General features: G+C 36.1%; 2 pseudogenes; both read left to right on the top strand.

Moving 5' to 3' along the window:
- Nucleotides 1-1,619: 1,619 nt before the first annotated feature.
- Nucleotides 1,620-7,594, top strand: LOC110716372 (annotated as a pseudogene).
- A 1,095-nt stretch (nt 7,595-8,689) lies between these two features.
- On the top strand, nt 8,690-16,371 carry LOC110716371 (annotated as a pseudogene).
- The last annotated feature ends 2,785 nt before the right edge of the window (nt 16,372-19,156 follow it).

The raw sequence follows: 19,156 nt of genomic DNA, 5'->3' as shown, positions 1-19,156 counted from the left end.
CAAATTCATTTAACGACTATACTCATTTTCACTTTATCTGTGTTCCTCTTTTCCTGGATGTTATTAAACTGTGGGCTTTTAGACATTGTTTGAATTGGCTATTGTTTGTATTGTGCTGATTGTCCTTCTGATTTGTTCGATTGTCGTAATTAGGGTTTATGGTTTGTTTGAGTGTATTGAATCTGATTAATTTTTGTGATTAATTGCTGTTCTTGATATTGATTTTAGCATCATATTGAGAATTATGATTTTTAATTTAATTTTCTCTTAAGTTGGATTACTGAATTAACAATTATAAATCCCACTTAGTTTGCATGTTTAATTGCTCATCCTTTTTTGTTGTTTTGATTGATTTTTGGTATTTGCTGAGGGTTACTGGTTAAAGAAGCAAGGATCAATTTTTGTGATTTCTATAATATGATAGTTTCCTAATAAATTCCCCAATTTCAATTTTAAAGATTTGAACAGGTTGCTTTTGAATCGTGTGTAGATTTAATGGGTTGAGCGTATTTATGAATTCCGGCTTCCAATCTTATCGTCCTCCATGGAAGTGGCTTTTAAGGTAGCAATTTCTTGTAAATTTATATTCTGAAATATGATGTAATAATCAGACTTTTCGTTTGTTGTTAAGTCAATAGTTGGTATGGTTATGAGTGATAAAACATGCTGATTGTGTTTTCCGAGAGGTGGAGGTGGCTCCAAATTGCATTTTACTGTTTATTTGTGGTCTTGTGGAGTGAAGCCCCTTCATTTGCAGCTTTTTTCACTGACAGAATCTCATCTTTCAGAGTTTATAAATACTTTTCAATGATATCTGAATCAAATTATGTTTCACTGACAGAAGTAGTTATTCAATGTGTGGGGGTCTGAAATATCATTACAAATTAGAAATTATATGTAGTAATTTCAGTCTCTGTATCTGAAACAATGTTGAAAGTAATTTGCCTATAGCTGCCAAGTTTCCAGCTGTTGTGAGTGCACTACATGCATATATTGACACTTCTTTTCATTTTTTATCCTTGATTATACTTTACAAATGAAGAAAGCTAAGACTACTTATCTTGAAGTAGAGATGGATAAGGCTGAGAAATCATATATGTGTCTATTTCATATTATTTTGAATTTTATGAAAATTGTGTTTTTTTGTTCAGGGTTTATTTTCTTTCGTTTTATAATTTTTTAGAATTTTAATTTTGAGGTGAGGGTTGTGGGTTGTGACTTGTGAATATGGATAATTTGCTGATTTTTGTTGGCTTAATTAAACTACAACCAGATTAGATTTTTAAATTATGCCTATATATCTGAATTTTGGGATTATATCATTATAGGTAGAGATTTTGGCCTTTTGATATGTGATTAAATCTTTAGTTATTATTATTTATTTTTCTTCTAGAATTGATAGTTGAGCTGATGGGTTTTATAGTTCTTGCTTCAATCTGGGTGACTTTACTTTGTTTCAAAATTTCGAAATTGTAATTATTTAGTGAATATTTGAAATTTGAGTTTGTGTCTTAATTAGTGCAGTAATTGAGGAGTTTTATGGACTAATATAGTGTTCTCAACACATTGAAGGGTGTAGTGAGTTAAAGAGCTGGGTCCGATGTTAGATATCGTAATCCATGGGTAATTGCAAAATCTCATGTGCTAATCGCATAATCTCAAGAACATGATAATCTGGAGTATTTCATTTGTAATGGAGATGTCAGATTAGAAGTAAAACGTTGACAGTAAATTAATTTATACTTCATAGTTTATACTATTAGTGATGACAGGGCAGATGATCATATAAGTATAAGATCCCTTAAGTGATTTTGTATAGTACTTTAGTCATATTAACAGCAAAATTGTTCAACTTTTCAGCCAACAATTTCAAAGGAAAACTTGAAAAACGATCATATCTTGAATAAGGGGTCAAAACAATTACTGGTTTAGCTGATGGCGAGCAGGCCTTCTGAGTGAGATTTGATTGGGATAAGGATATTGATCTTCCTGGAGCACTAATAGTAAGAAATGAGCATGACAGGGAAGTTACCTAAGAACCATCACCTTGAAAGACATCCCGCGTCATGGTTCAATCCATTTTGTTTGCAACTTGTGGATTTGTCCTGCTAAATTCTACTAAAAAGACTGTCTTTTTCACCAATAAGGTTATCTACCATAATCACCTAGCTATTTTTTGTTGAAGCATTTGTAACAAATATGTTGTCCTTAAAGTTAAAACCTTTCTATGTTCGTTTATCATGTGTAGGCATACCTCCCTCACCAAACTCCTGCACCACTATGCAAATATCGAGAGGAAGAGCTAAAAATCTTGAGAGGAGAAGGGAAAGATCAAAATGAAATGCATACTATAATGTTCTAAGAGAGCCTGACAAAAGGTAAGAAATATGTCCGCCCAATATATGGAGGGTCTACTGAATATCCTTACCTCCAGAGAGGAAGAGCAAGCTTCCCCCGTACAAAGAAAGGTTAGCATGAGTTTACTTTAATCTTCGTGGAAAAAGTTTTGGGAGATAATACCCGCTAATATTAATCTTGTCTACATCATTTCTTTTTGTGACTACCTACCTTTAGTTGCTAATTTGCCTCCATTATATTCTTTCTACAATATACCTTGTTTGCAGATCCTCACACCGAAAGTAGGCTGTCACTAGCCAAGACCACACATGTATATGTTCCAAGAGATGAAAAGTTTCAGTACCTTAAGCTGTCTGATTTCATGGGTGATACAGTCAAGTCTATCTCATGGAGTTTTTGGTATGCTGGATGCAATACTTGATTGGACGCCAAAAAAGGTTTAACCATTTCAAAGAAGTGCACAATTTGTATGAGGGAGCAATTAAACTTCAAAATAACTCATTACATGACAAGATTAGGAAAATGGCCCCGACACAATTTCTGAAAGCACTGTTTAGGAGTGATGGTGCAGATTTTCTAAATTACCCAAAGCCTGATATTTTAAAGGGTAAGCATATTTTTAGATATTTCACACCAATTTCATACTGTTGTAAATTATTCAGTCTTAAGAGACTTAATTAGTTAATTATGGCATATAATTTTATTGCATTCTGGTGTTTTATAGTTTTGGGCAGAGGATGATTCAGTGTGGAGAACTGATGGAGAATTTAGCAGGCAGATGTTAGCTGGCATTAATCCTTTTATCATACTAAGTTTAGAGGTAATATGACTACATTTTTTCTTTCCAAGTCATAAAACAGGCACGACTTAATGAAAGAAAGATGCAACTTAAAATTAGAGAGCTTGGAATAAATTTGCAGCCCTCTCAATTAGAGTTAAAGGCTTAAAAGCTATAAAGCGATGTACCAATATGTTTTCAGTTTAACAAGATTTTTCCTTCCAATGCAGGAGTTTCCAACAGTTAGTACGCTAGATCCTGAATTATATGGAAACCAGAACAGCTCAATGATCGAAGAATGCATAAGGGAACCTAGATGGGTTAAGTGTGGAAGAGGTATATTAATCTAGGACAGAGCTTATCATATTGCACAAGTTTAAATCTGAATTATATTACATGACATCTTTATGAGTTTCTTTCTCTCTTTTTTTTTTGGGGTCTTTTAATACTTCACCCAGGCAATCCAGAGGAACAAGCTATTCATATCAGATCACCATGACATAGTAATGCCATACTTGAGGCAAATCAACACAGATACTAATTTAAAGGTCTATGCCACCCGGACAATGCTCTTCTTAAAGAAGACGGAAATTTGAATCCATTGGTAATAGAGTTAAGCCTTCCACATGAGAAGGGGGACAAACTTGGTGCTGTCAGCGAATTACATGTTCCAGCCAATGATGGTGTTAAAGCCCCCCTTTGGCAGTTAGCCAAAGCCTATGTTGCTGTCAACGATTATGCATACCACCAACTTATCAGCCACTGGTACTAACTAGATCTTTTAAATATCTTCACCTCATAGTAAATGCATCTTGAGCTCTAATATTAGAAATGATTTTTTCATTTATCGTCTTTTTTGACAGGTTACACACTCATGCAGTGATTAAACATGTAATATGCTGACAGGTTACACACTTGGCCTAAGAGTAAGTTGCTTTTCCAGCATAATACCTCCATATTTAATGAAGTAGTCCTCCTTGGAATCACGCAAATCTGGAGTGTCTGTGGTTCTTGATCTTCTTCTTGATTTTTGCTTGAGCTTGACCCATAAAAGACTTGATTTTGGGTCAATCTGTCACTCTGGTAGTCTGGCTATCACAATTTACTGCTCAATTAAGCAGAGTTGTTAGCATGAAAAAAAAGAAGATATTTGACAGTTGGTGTTGAAATCACAAATATCACTCTATTCAAACATAAATAAAAATTTCATATGCTATTTAGTATTACATAACTGCAAGATTTTTAATAGGAAAAAGGCACGAAATGTTGTTAACTCAACCTGAGGGCAGATTGATAAAATAACTTTAGTTTGTTGCTGGAGTTTGTTAGGCTGCTTTCCTGGGGAAGAAGAAGGGAATAATTAGGTTATGGAATTGTTAGGGAGTTTCAGCTTTATATAAAAGGTATATTAAGATTATGGCATCCAGAAAATTATCAAGAGATTTGTCTCAGTTTTGCTTTTGTTGGAGAGCCCTTACATCTCAATTCTCAAAAGTAAGGATTGTATTGCAGAGTTCTTCAGTACACAAATTCTCTCTGTTTCTTCTGTAGTTAGCTCGAGTGAAGTCTAATTACCATAGCTGGGATCTTCTCTATATAATCGCTACCGAGGATTATCTTTAGTAAACCACTGATCATTGGATTACTTTTGTTAAATTTGCCTTTATTCCTTTATTATAACAAATAATTCCTGTAGATGTGCAATATACCTAGCTAATTAACTTACTGCGAATCTTGGCTATAAGCAAACTATATTGATGCACTTGAAACAATTTTCTAAGCGGTTGCTGCCTAGCTGGTTCATTGTTGTCAAGTCAAATAGCTGGTAATTGGTTTTGCTTCTCTTTACTATTGAGGCCTAAAGACCTGAATTACTTATATTATGTCTGTCTAGGTGAGTAAAGCATTGTTTGGGGAATACTTGGCTACTCAAAAGCTAAGTAGACCATTTAAAGGTTTGTGGTTGGAGCACATGAACGGCCCCAGCCCTGTTATTCCTGCTCAACTGACAGGTTCTATTCTCAGAAGTAGCCAGATTCAGGTATTCGTTTTACGGAGGTTGCTTGTATCTCATTGATCATTTTCGAAATAATCATATGTTGATATATAATGGCCCAATTTTCTGAAACCTGTACTATTTTTCATGCTCAATTTTCATGAGGTTGGTAAAGATCATACTAGTTGGACTTAAACGAGATAAGAAAATTTGTGCAGTTGGGGAAAAAAAGAATTAATCCAGGTCACAATATAGTTTCAAAAACCTGTTATAGTTTCAACAAACTATAACCTGCGGTATCACAAACCTGTAGTCAACCACAAATCCACAATATAATATGAACCTGCATTCAACAACAATGTTATACTTATCAAGGCAGGTAACCTGTATTCAACAACAATGTTATACAACACCAACACATTAATGACCACTTCCAGGTCACAATATAGTTTCAACAAACTTACCAGCGCGTAATAATATAGAACCAAAAAAGACAGTATTAATGGTTTTACATAGAAAGATGCTTATAATTAATTATCAGCCTATAAAAGAAAGCATGTAATCCTATTTCTAAAGCATCATGGGTCACTCTTGATGAGCAATTAAAAGAAAGCAGCAAAAATGTGTAGTGTCCTTGACACTTGAAATGTTTTGGAGTTTTCTGGAGTTTTCTGTTTTCCTGATGCAATTAGTTGTCAGTAATAATACTATGTTTTCTAGTTTCCATATGATTCCTAGTTTGCTAGAACTTGATCTGCTTTTGTTCCCTTTCTATTAATAGGTTATTCACCCTATTCATGATCAGACAATGTACTTGACCGAGGATCATAAACGGAAACTGAAAGAAGAATAAGGTCGGTTTAGCAGTTATTAAGCGGTTTCATTATTTCTAAAAAATTTCTTGGCGCTTATTTTGGGCTAAACTTTATGCTATCTTGTAGGAGTTGAGGCATGAACTTTTGTTCAAAAGCCAGGAGAAGCAGTCTTTATTCCTGTTGGCTGTCCTCATCAAGTTAGAAGTTTGAAGGTGCCATCTCCATCCTTTGAGTCCCAAACTTTATTTACTTTTAGCCAATTGAAACGTATATTTTTAAGTCGGTTTAAAATGTTGTTAGTTTGGTTAGCATTGCCTGATGGGGGAGTATACATTATGACACTAACAACAGGCAATGATATATATACCTGATCTGCAAGATCAGCTTCCTCATGATTAAAGTATTTTGCCATTTCTAAGCAGTAATATTTTCCCATCTGAACTGAATTTACTAGCCTGAACTAGGATCTTGTGGATTGAAAGATGTTCTCCAGTTATTTAGAAGACCTGTTCTGTTTATTATGACGAAACCTTCAATAATCGAATGTTTCCTTTGCTGCTATGAGCTGTTCTTGCTCTCTGACGAATGTGTCGAAGTCTGAATACAAAACTCAGATCCATTTCACCTGCATAAGTAGATTTTTTGTTGTTACCGGGAATACTAGTCCATACTTGAACATTAGACCACCCTAGAAAATGCTATGCCTATTTTAAATCACAATATTAGATTAAAGATGAAGTATTTACCATATTAGGGGAAGATTCGAGAGAAATTCTTGCTCGAGTGATGATGCCAAACTGTCCAAGTCCTCCAAGAACACTATGAAAGAGTTCTGCATTTACCTGCATTAAGTCAGCATCCAATAAGTTCTAGTATGAGCTTAATGTATAGTCCCCCATCAGGCAATGCTAGTTTCATAGTGTATACTCTTCAAAACCGAGCAATGATAACACTAACATTTATGCCTTTTGTGGATTATGGTATATAAAGTGGCTACTGCAGGCATGCCCTTCTTGTTTTCTTTCATTGTGATTAGTGATGTATGTACTGTATTGCAACTTGGAGGCTAAATGTTTATGGTGATTGTGGTTCTTCAGGCCTGTAGAGGAGAATGATGAGACGAAAAAGGCTTCGAAGACTGACCCAGGAGCAGATGAAGATTTAGTCAGATACCTAATAGTTTTAATTTTGTTATTTAGGTCTGGCATTGAGGCTGTAAGGGTGTTTGATCCTACTACATCAGCTGTCTGAAATGTTCTTTTTTTTTTTTTTTTTTTTTTTTGACGTCACAATAAACAAACTAACTAAATTATTCTTAAAGATCTTCAGTAAAAATGCCCTGTGAAATGCCTTGTTGAGCCCTGTTGTGTGCATCATTTACCATACCTCGATCAACCTGGCGTATTTTGCAGTATTTCTTTCTCTTGCCTATTTCTTTAATCGGTTGAATATTCCATGTAAGAGAGACATCCTGCATATCTTTTTTGTTGTTTTAGCATGTTCACCAAATGGGAGCAATTTGTAAATAACTCTACACACTGCAAACCATCAGTTAGACCCCAAGTTAAGCATATTTTAGACATGCTATTGTTTCCGAATATAGGGCCGACGTAGCTAATTTTGTAAAAGTGTTTGGTAAATAGCGGTTAATTGTTAGCTATTTAAGTGTATTTAATACCAAAAAACTTAATTGTTTAATAAACTAATTTCAAAAAGCTCTTCTTCACCGGGAAGGTCGTGTTGAGTGAATTGTGGCCTCGTACGATCGCTTTCAGACTATTCATTTAAGACTTTGGGTAGCACCACTAGATTTTCAACAAAGAGCTTTTTGAGCCTAATAAGCTATTTACCAAATACTTCTACAAAATCAAAACTCTAAATTGGTCAAATAAGCTCATTTTTTATCTAAACTTTAATAACCAAACATACCCATAGTATTTATAACCAAATTTCTTCCAGTTAAAATTGGAGCAAGATGGAGAAGAGGATGCAGAAAATAAAGTTCCTAAGAAAAGGGGTCGTAAGAGGATTATAAAAGTTGTAGAAGAAAATCCTGAGAAAACCCCAGAAAAATCGGAGGAAAGCCCAGATAATTCAGAGAAAAACCAAGTAAAATTGGAGCAAGATGGAGAAGGGGAAGCTGAAGTTTCGAAGAAAAGGGTTCGAGATGATGCGGAGAAAGGACATCATAGTGAAGTAATTGTTAGTGATGACAATGGTTTGGCTAGGAGGAGTAAGCGTAGCGGTGCGCGTAAGAGTAATTATGGAGAAGATGATGCAGTGCGCGTGTATTTTGAGGAAGATGAGATGGAGGAGAAGAGCTTGAAACGGCGAAAGGGTGGGAGGAAACCGAAGGGCAATAAGGCTGATGTTAAGGGTGTTGAAGAAGAAGAGGAGGAGGATAATGGTACAGAGGTTGACACTAAGCCAATTGGTGGGAAGAAGAAAAGGGCAGAGAAGAGCACACCAGGTGTTTGTGAAAATGGTGATGAGAAGCATGGGGACGGGGATGATGGCGAGGCGGTTGTAAGTAAGCAAAGCCGTGGAAAGAAGGGAAAGAAGAAAGTGGTGGAGAAAGACGATGTCCAATATGAATCATAAAACTAAATTCTGCCGTTTAATTTTTTTCATGAATTTCGGAGGCCTTGGGTTCCTCAACAACATTCACGCTATGCTTGTTGGTTCTTTGACAAACATTTATAAAATGTCCCGCATGAATAGAGGATATTGGAACAATTCTGATGCTGTTATGCGAACCAGGTATCCACGAATGACAGAGGAGCAAATTGCCTTCATAATTGCAACTGCAAAACGTGCTTGCGGATGGAGGGACCTATTAAGGTGTCTTTTCTACCATTAACTCTGTGAAAGGTTGCTTTCCTGTTAATAATACATATTTTAAATTTACATCTTGATTACTTTGCAGAATCAAATGCGAGATACCTTTGGAGTTTGAGATAAAGAAAAGTTTGATCATTCCATGAACACATTGATAACTATACTTCCATATCTGAAGGAGATAAACCATGAACAGATGACGGAAAAGGAAATAGAGGCCAAAATTCAGGGTATCACATCTTTTTCTCTCGTAAAATTGGCTGGCATAGTTGCCTCCATTTTTTTTGTTAGTAATTTGTCATTTTCGTGTGATTATATGAACAATATTTTTGAGCAGTTATTAGAAGCAACTTTGTGAGTATTTAACTCCGGGGTTACTTTGTGGAGGTCAATGTTCTTGATTAGCTGACAGAATATTATTGTTTCAGGAGTTTTTTTTTTTTTTTTTTTTTTTTTTTTTTTTTTTTTTGCTTTTTCATTTGATATATTGTTGATGTGCCTTTAATTTCTGGAAGTTTCTTAATAAGGTCTTACCCTTGCTGCATTGTATCACTCAATGTCTTGTTTATACAGTAACTAGCAAACTCTAAAGCTCTGGCTCATGTCCTAATTCTTGGATGGAGATAAATATTAATATTGAAAAATTTTACTCTGTATTTGGTCCTAGCTACTTTGGTTGTCGGTGATTTTGGGTTGGTACAATTTCCCCGAGAATGTATTTAATCAGTACTTCAAAGATTGGTGATGTTCAAATTCATCAATATTGTGTTTGATATTTGGCTCTTTTCACCTAAAATTTTGTGTTGAAAGGGAAGAATGGATGTCATATTGATTGAATTCATGGCTTTTTGCTTTGAAGGTTTCTGCCTCCTTGACAATTTACGTAGATTTTACTGCTTAAATTTTCAAAACTATGTTATGTAAAGTATTATTTATCTATCAGGCCTTATTCGGAAGAGCGATGTTTGGCTTATATCTTTTTTTTTGAAGGATCAGTGGTCTGTAGGGTTGCTCAGTATTGTATACTTGTTTTAGGTGTATCAGTGTCTGAAGCTGTCGTGCAAATGGCATCTGTTGCTAAAAACGAGCGTGTATACTGGTAAGCTATTTGCATTAAGTATTTTATTTGTCCAAGATGGATATTACTGCTCTTCGATGAATGAGTTTGTTGTATTTTACAGTGACAACTGCAAAACCTCAATTGCTGATTTCCTCAGAAGCTGTCCAGAGTGTGAATATGATTTGTGTCTCACTTGCTGCCGGGAAATTCGTGCTGGACAGTTGCAGGGTCGTGAAGAGGTGGTAATGGATTTTGTTTTCCGGGGTTTTGATTATTTGCATGGTGGTGAAGAGTCTAAAGGAACTAGTGGAGGGGTAGGGGTGCTCCTGTCCAAAAAAGAAGTAGAAGTCAAAAATCTGATCTAGAATCAGAGAAAACTACTTCAGGCACCAATGGTCCTGCTCGATTAGAGAAAACTAATGGAAGCAAGTCTCTGGGGGCACAACCTGTAAAAAATAAGGGAAACTTGAATGGAAAGCGGATAAAATGGCAGCATAAGCCGTCCCCCATCAGATCATGGGGGTTGTGGTTCACTGCTTGAATTAAACTCTATCCTGTCGGATGGTTTTGTTTCAAAAATGGTAAAGGAAGCGGAGGAGGCAGTAGCAAAGTCGGGTCATAAGTATTCATCCCAAATTCTAAGTGGGTGCTCATGTTCTGATTCTGTATATGATGGTGACTGTGGAAGTATTATGCGGAAATGTGCTTCCAGGAAAGATTCCAGTGACAATTATTTGTATTGTCCAGATGCCAGAGATATTCAACATAGAGACTTGAAACACTTTCAGTGCCACTGGGTCCGTGGAGAACCAATAATCGTCAGGAGTGTTCTTGAAACCACCCTGGCTTAAGTTGGGAACCTATGGTCATGTGGCGTGCTGTTCGACAAATTAAGAATACAAAGCATTCTACGTTATTGGATGTGAAAGCTATTGATTGTTTGGATTGGTGTGAGGTGAATTTTCTGTCAGGATAAATTAATTTGTTTGATTGATATAAATGATTGTTGTTCTCCCTTTACTTGTCTTGAGTTGTTAACTTACAGAAAATATAAGTCGCATTTGGTTTGATGATGGGTTTATGTCTTAGATTTTTTTCGTTTCCTTTTTTTTATTTTTTTATTTTTATAATATTGTTATTATTTTAGCCTGGGTGCTAAAACTACAAATCAACCTGCTATATCAATAAGTGATACTACGTAGTATTAAATTATGAAAGCACCAAGTTGTTGAGTTGAGATGTCTTTTTTGTCCAGAAAAACTTCTGATGCTTTATCCTTAATCTCACTAGGGGAAGTAAATGATGGCTGTCTTTTTTGATTTTTTTGCTGTCCAAATACCAGGTTATTATATGCCTGATACTGATAGTATTTATGCTCAGTCGGTTTTTAAGTAGAATATACTGTTTGAAGGTATTCTGTTTATAAATAGGCCACAGTATTTTGATGTTGTTTATAAGATTGTCTTTATAATTTTGGTTTCATTTTCAGTCTGTTGTCTCTCAATATTTTTTCCCTGTTATTAATTGCAGGTTGATGTTAATGTTCATCAATTCTTTAAAGGGTATTCCGATTGACAATTTGATCGCTCTGCATGGCCTGTAATATTGAAGTTGAAAGACTGGCCACATACGAGTAAATTTGAGAAGCATTTGCCACGTCATGGTGCTGAATTTATTCATGCGTTGCCATTCAAGGAGTACACACATCCGCGGAAAGGAGTACTGAATCTAGCTACCAAATTACCTAAAGGAACTTTGATGCAAGACATGGGACCAAAGACCTACATTGCTTATGGACTATTTGAAGAATTGGGTCGTGGGGACTCTGTAACGAAGCTTCATTGTGATATGTCTGACGCTGTATGATGGTCTTTCTATATTTGTGGGTGTTTTATGTCCTTGTCTCCTAACTTTGTTAGACTTGCTTTTTTGTTGCTTTTGTTTGAAATTTCAATTTTTTATTTATAAGTCAAAGAGTTGAGACTCCATAATGGCTGTCTTTTGAATCTTCCCCCCCCCCCCCTGTTGGTGTTTGCCGTAGGGGGTGTTGTTAACATTTTCCTGACAAACTCTATTAAATTCTGATGCACTAATGTAGGGTGTGTTAGATTTTTTTTTTTTTTTTTTCTCAAAAATCTCACTTCCTCTGTACTTTTTACTTGCAACACTTTGAACTATACAATAGTTGCATGCTCTACTTTGGCTGGATTTGGTGATTAATTGTTAAAGGAATTATATAGTCGTGTGGGATCTTGATCTATTCACCTTATTTTATACTTCCTTAATAAAAATAGCTTTTGCACTGTGTAAGTTCTTCCTTCTGTTGGCGCAATTAACTCGATTGTGTTATTCAGCTATAGCATTTTTCTATTGAGATTGGTGCCTTTTGAAAGGGAACTTGTTTAATATTGAGGGTATAGCTAATTAAGCCGTATAGGATTGTATTTAGTGCTGATTGTGTCCTGTTTGAAATGCCTTGGCTTTGTACTTAATCGCAATTATGTTTTATAGGTCAATATCTTGGCACATACTACAGAAGTCGTTGTGCCTGCAGTGAATCGCAAAGCCATTTCCAAATCAAAAAAGCAACATTATGCCCAGGAACAAAAGGAAATATTTGGTGTTGAACCCAAAAACTCCAAGGGGGGCGAAGGTTCTGAGTTGAAAAAACATCATGATGTTGCCCATGTTGGTAAGGTGGTAGAAGAAGATATTGAATGTACAGATACAATGGTTAATGTTGAAGCAGGAACAAAGGTAAACGTAATTCCACAGAACCTGAGTGGTAAAGAAGGTGTAGTATGTCATAGCATTGAAATGGATCACGATATGCCTACAACTGCACAAAAGAGTAATGATGTTGCTGCTGAACATAAGAAGACTCTGAAGAGTGGGGGTCACAATAAAAGTAAGAAGAGGAGAACCAATAGTCCTGGAGACAATGAAAAAGAAACAGAGCTGTCCAAGCTCTCTGCTGAAGGCAAAAACCTTGGTAATGATCAAGTTAAGATGAATTTTGTAATTAGTCATTAAACAATCATTATTTGAGTGATTGCACTGTTGTTTTTAAAGCTGAGATTGTTGACAATGGAAAAGTAACTAACATTGACAAAATTTGGATTCAGATTTAGATGTTCAAGAAGGTGTTCCTGATAAAGGCAGGGAGACTAAGGATAAAAAAACTTCAGCTCCTTTGTCTGAGGGCTTAGAAGTTTCAGAACCTCATAGTGGAGGTGCTCTTTGGGATATATTCCGTAGAGAAGATGTCCCTAAGCTACAAGAATATTTGAGGAGACACTATCAAGAATTCAGGCATATTCATTGTAACCCGCTGAAGCAGGTCTATTTGTATTCTTTAAACGTAAGAAGCTTGTTTGCCTTTTATCTAGCATATTGGCAAAATTTACAAAGATTTGCCTGTCAGGAGTAGTAAAACAATCGTTTTTCTCTATATTTTATTCTTGTTCTTTTTGTTGGCTTTTTATTGTATACTTCGTATTACTTTTCAAAATCAAATGTTACCTTGAGTTGTCTGACAATATTGTCATCTGTGGTTTTGTCTTGATGTTTCCTGCTTAAGCTTCTCCTTTTGCTTTTGGTTTTTGTCAATTAATAGGTCATTCATCCTATTTATGATCAGACATTTTACCTTACTGAGGAGCACAAAAGGAAACTGAAGGAAGAATATGGTAAGGTTCACAATATTTAATGACATCTCTCGGTCTCTCCTAGTGCATCTCATTGGTCTGGATTTTATTTCCATCACTTGTGAGTAGATATCCCAGTGGTTGCACGATTTAGTTTGATTTTTATAGGAATTGAGGCTTGGACATTGTTCAAAATCTTGGAGAGGCAGTCTTTTTTCCAGCTGGATGTCCTCATCAAGTTAGAAACTTGAAGGTGGTGTATTTTGTTGTATGCTATTTTTTTTTTTTTTTTCATATTGATTTGTGTTCATAATTTATACAGTCTCTAAATGATTTTAGTTTGTTAATCTCTAAATATGTAATATATATGCAAACATATAAATGACAATGAGCAATCTAGAATTTATTACATGTATTGAACTCTTGGATAGGAACTTGGGGTGTTTGGTTTTGATGAGTCTGTCCTTGATGTTGCTCAACTAATTTGTTGAAACTCTGTTGGTCAGTCATGCATAAAAGTTGCGCTTGATTTTGTATCCCCTGAGAATGTTGGCGAGTGTATCCGCCTGGCTGGGGAGTTCCGGGCTCTGCCTCAAAACCACAAGGCCGAGGAGGATAAGTTGGAGGTATGTCAGTTGCAGTTTGTGGTTTGTGTTATTATTGCTATTGTAACCTCAGGTTGCAACAGTACCAATTGTCAAGGATGCTATTCAATATTTAGTTAATAAATTCTCTTCTTGATGCTGGTGAAGAAAATGACTCTTTATGCTGTGAAGATGGCTTTAAAAAATTTAGGGTAAGTTACTTATAGATAACTGGATCTTTGTTTCTTAATAATTACTCCCTTCCTCCCTATTTGTTTGTCACATACAGAGTATTCCACTTTAAAATGTCCCTTAAAAATTGCCCCATTTTCTTATATGGTATCATGTCATTACCATTAACCCCACTTGCATACACTCACAAAAGTGAAAAAGACAAAGATAAACCCACTCACTTGCAGCATTTTGGTTCAATCCCTAATGAAGCACATTTCGCTTTAGGGGAAAGAAAAAAAAAAGAAAAAAGTCGGACCAGCTGAATACCTTGAATTTATTGTAAGACGCCAGTTCTGTCTTGTCAGGACTGGATTCCTGATTAGGTATTGTCAAATTAGATTTTGAGAAAACAAAAGGGGTTTTTTTTTTGGAAGAGAAATTAAGTGATTAAATTGAGAAGAAATAATAAACAGAGATAAGTGAGCTGTGACTGATATACATAAGCTAGTGTGTGAAGAGCAAGTTAAGGGCAAACTTGCCAGTCATAATTCATAATCACACAAAACTGATCTCTTGTAGGGCTAAAGTAATGAGGATATGCTAATTACATCGCATGGGTTTTATGTTCTTTCCCTCTCTTTTGTGATTATAGACAGAATAATGTTACTTTCTGCCTTTGTTTTAACTGACCTTAGAAACGTTGCCATGTAATATACAATCACACAAAGTACAAAACTATGTTTTTTCATAGATCTAGTTTGAACTTCTGTAAGCAATTTGTAAGAATATTTTTTTGCTATTTCAATTTTTGACATGATGTGTTGTGTGATAAGAGTAGTTTCTTCAGGTACTTTTATTTTTTCCCCCTTCCCTTGGCCTTTTATTGATTTACTGAACTGCAGTTGGAGAGCTGATGTATTTGTTGGTGGTGTGGTTCTTCAGGTTTCAGGAGAATGATGACTCGGATGCTGATGAAAATATTGATTCCGAGCCTGAACCTGAGCTAAAGTCTGAGTCAGAGTCAGATACCGAGTAATGTAAGATGTTAAACAGGTCTGCAGTTAAAGGGTTTTTGATCCTAATAGTCACCAGAGAAGGCTTATATTTTGTAGTACCACTATAGTCTGCTGGGTAACTATTTGAGAGGTAGTCTGATTGTGTCAATTAGGCTTGACGGAAGATTTAGGGCATTTTGTGAAGTTGATTGTACAGATCTAATCTCAAAGGTGGGGAAAACTTCATTTTGTTCTTTTGTTCACTTTCGACTTTTGTATTGGGAATGGAAGCTCTACTCTATCTAATGTAATCCTTCTGGCTTGGATTCCCTCCTCTTCAGTATTCAAGTATTTTACATGCTCACTACTCATTAGTCATTACTCGTAGTATGTCTCTTACTTACCCCTCCCAATCCCTAGCATTTAAGATTTCAAAACAAGTGTACTAATGTTGCTCTCTTGTTAGTCAAATTTTACTTTGCTAAATCAATTGACAGATTCAATATCAGTTTGTAGATTGATAATCTTAAGCAGTTCAATGTGTCTCATAATTTGCTAAGGGAGAGTATCCTTAGGCAGTTTTGCAGGATGTTAACCTATCTGAAGGGAATTCGCTATCTACTTGTGTTGCAAGTGAATCTTCTGCCAATCCGAGTGATAGTATTGGTGGTGAATGGTGATGGAGAGAAGAAAAGGTGGTACATAAAATAGAAAGTTATTATGAGATTAGATCATATAATCTAAAGCCTTATTATAGTTCTAAAAGTGATTATATCAAATTAAAGATGATTAAAAAGTGATTATACCAAATTAATTTTTTTTTTTTTTGGGTAAAAGACATGTGATAGGCTTGGTTCACAAAACACAGTAATGTTATCTAGACCGAGTCCATGCAAATTGTTTAAAATCATAACCCTGTTCTTTTAAACAATACAGACCTTAAAATTTATCAACAAAATCGAGGGAATTAAGTAATACGAAGTAGATAAAATCAAAAATCAAGAAAAAAAAATATATTCATAACTAATCACTGATAGTAATCCACATAAATATGATACTATGTATTAGAGATGAAAAAACAAAAAAAATCTCCATGGTGACCTTGAATTATTATAGAAGCAGATTTTAAAAAAAAAAAAAAAAAAAAAAAAAAAAAAAAAAAAAAAAAAGCAATGAATATTTTGTACATCCTCACCCCTACCATGACGACATTTAGAACGAAGCGTATGGGTTTTGTAGCAAACCCACATAACCAAATCCCCATAAGCGTAAAAGTAACTTCTGCTTCAATATAAACAGCCAAATTAGAAGTAAGAGAATGTCGGGTGATATCTCGCGCACCGATACAACAATGACGAAAATAGCCAAATTAGAAGTAAGAGAATGTCAGGTGATATCTCGCGCACCGATACAACAATGACGATCACTAAGATGCTTGATTAGAGAACTTCTAGTAAGGCCATTTCCAATCCCATTTTGACAACCACTAAGACCCACAAAGGGACAATGAAACTTCAATTCACAGCGGCAGCCGACATAGCTACACACAAACATGCACCACCAAAACTACCCAAGCCGCAAGAAACACCAACAAAGCCAATACGAGACAAAAACAACCAAATAAAACAAACAAACATACGCTGCGAATAGCCTCCAAAGTGACCTGAAAACGACTTGGAAACTGCCACCTATATTATTAGGAAATTTTCACTTTTGGTACCACTAAAACACTCCTGTTTCACTTTTGCTACCTCTTTAAAATTTTATTTTATTTTGCTACCACCTAAAACCACATATGTTAAAATTTGCTACCACTTCACGAAATCTGTTACTATTGCCGTTTGTGGGCCCCACTTCAACCCTGCCTTTCTCTCTCCTCCTTCCCCAGCCACCAATCCCCTTCCGATCCCCTGCCACTCCCCCTCCACCCCACAGCCACCTGGCCCGCATCTCTTCTTCCAACCACACCAGCCCAGCCATCCCCCTTGGCGGATCCCCACCCCTTCCCCTCCCCTTTCCCCAGCCAACGCAGCAGCCATGAACAAATGCAGCAGCAGCAACAGCCATGAACAGACGCAGCAGCAGCCAACGTAGCAGCCAGGAACATACTTTCAGCCACCAACGTCGACGCTTGAAAACGCCTAGCCACCGCAACCAGCCAACGCCCACTTGAATGCCGCGCAACTAGGAACAAACGCCTTGCCACGGTGCCGCGACGAACAAGAAAACCGAGTCCAAAAAATTCGAACAATTTCGAATCAAAATTAGGATTTTCTAGCGGTTTGATGTTCGATTTTAATCCCAAAACAAGATTTTGGTATCAATTTTTAATCTTATTGAATTAATATGATGATTTTCATTCAAAATCAAATTGGGGAAAAAGTTAGGGTTTTTAAAATTTTTGAATCAAACTCTTTGATTTCAAAACGAAAATAACAATTATCTACATGATTTTGCAATTGAAATCTAAAGAAAACAAAGCCCTCAATCAATTTCGACACAACTTGTCGAATTAGAGGTTAAAATTTTTCGATTTTCCCCTTGTTCGAATCGACCCCCCCTACAATCATACAATCATCATCATCGTCGTTCGTTGGTGGGGGAAAGGGTTTGGGGTGGGGTCGCCGGCGTTCGCCCAAGCGCCGGCCGCCGACAAGAGGGAGGGGGGAGGGTGGCTGACGGGAGGGGGGGCAGTTGAGGGTGGCTGGTTTTTTTTTTTATGTTTTATTTTTGAATAAACTTAACGGGAATCCGTTAAGTGGTAGTGAAATTTAAATTATGTGATTTTAGGTGATAGCAAAATAAAATGAAATTTTTAAGAGGTAGCAAAAGTGAAACATGAGTGTTTTAGTGGTATTAAAAGTCAAAATTTCCATGTTATTATTATTATTATTACTATTTTTATTATAAAATATCTGTGTAGTAAATGTCAAGAAGTAAAGGTGCAGCCTAGCGGTAATTTTACCTCACATTGTATATGGAATTATGGGTTCAAATCCCATTACTCACAATCACACTTTATTTTTTTTTTCCTTTTTGGTTTCTACAATACTGTTTATCACGAACAGTTTTCCGCTTTTCCCCCAAATTCTAGAACCCTGACTCCCCTAAATCTCGCCAATCGCCGGCCGCCGCCCGCCGGCCACCTTCAGTCTGTGACGCATTCCGCCTTTAGTCGTCCTTCACCGGCCACCTTCGTTCAATCAATCAGTCCGTGACGCTTCAGTCCTTCACCATACCGCAATCACATACGGCACTTCGATCAATCGGCTCACGGCGGCACGGCCTCTACCAGTCGACCTGGTGTCTGGTGAGCTTGCCTTTCCGGTTTCCTTTAATGCCTATTGCTGCCTTGCTGGCTTGCTGTGAATCTGTGATTGTGAATGCTCAATGCGAGTATGCGACAATGCTGTCTTTCTGTCTTTCATAATTTCATTGCTGTCGATTGTCGAAAACTCGAAATTGTCTAATTGTGATTTGTGAATGTTGTTGAAATTGTCTAATTGTAATTTGTGAATGTTGTGATTGTTGTCGAAATTCAGAAATTGTCTTATTGACTAATTGTGAATGACTGAATGTTGTCTTTTAGTTTTTGTCTAATTGCATTTGTTGTCTTGTTGAGTTGCTGCCTAGTGCCTAACTGCCTTGCTGCCTGAGACCCTGAATGCCTGACTAAGTGACTAGTGCCTTGCTGCCTTTTTGCCTTATTGTCGTATTGAGTTATTGGTAAATGATAAATGCTAATTTGATTGGGAATTTGAGATATAATGATATATAATGTAAAATTGTAGATTGTGCCATTGTGGTATAGTGATATATAATGAATTTGAGATATAGTGATGTATAATGAATTTGAGATATACTCGAAGAATGCTTCTGTAGTTTTATTTTTTCATTTTTCTATGTGTAAT

This window comes from Chenopodium quinoa, unplaced genomic scaffold (genome assembly GCF_001683475.1).
Source record: "Chenopodium quinoa cultivar QQ74 unplaced genomic scaffold, ASM168347v1, whole genome shotgun sequence".
In the NCBI taxonomy this organism is placed as follows: Eukaryota; Viridiplantae; Streptophyta; class Magnoliopsida; order Caryophyllales; family Amaranthaceae; genus Chenopodium; species Chenopodium quinoa.
The sequence above is the reverse complement of the archived record's forward strand: the minus strand, read 5'-3'. Positions and strand labels throughout refer to the sequence as shown.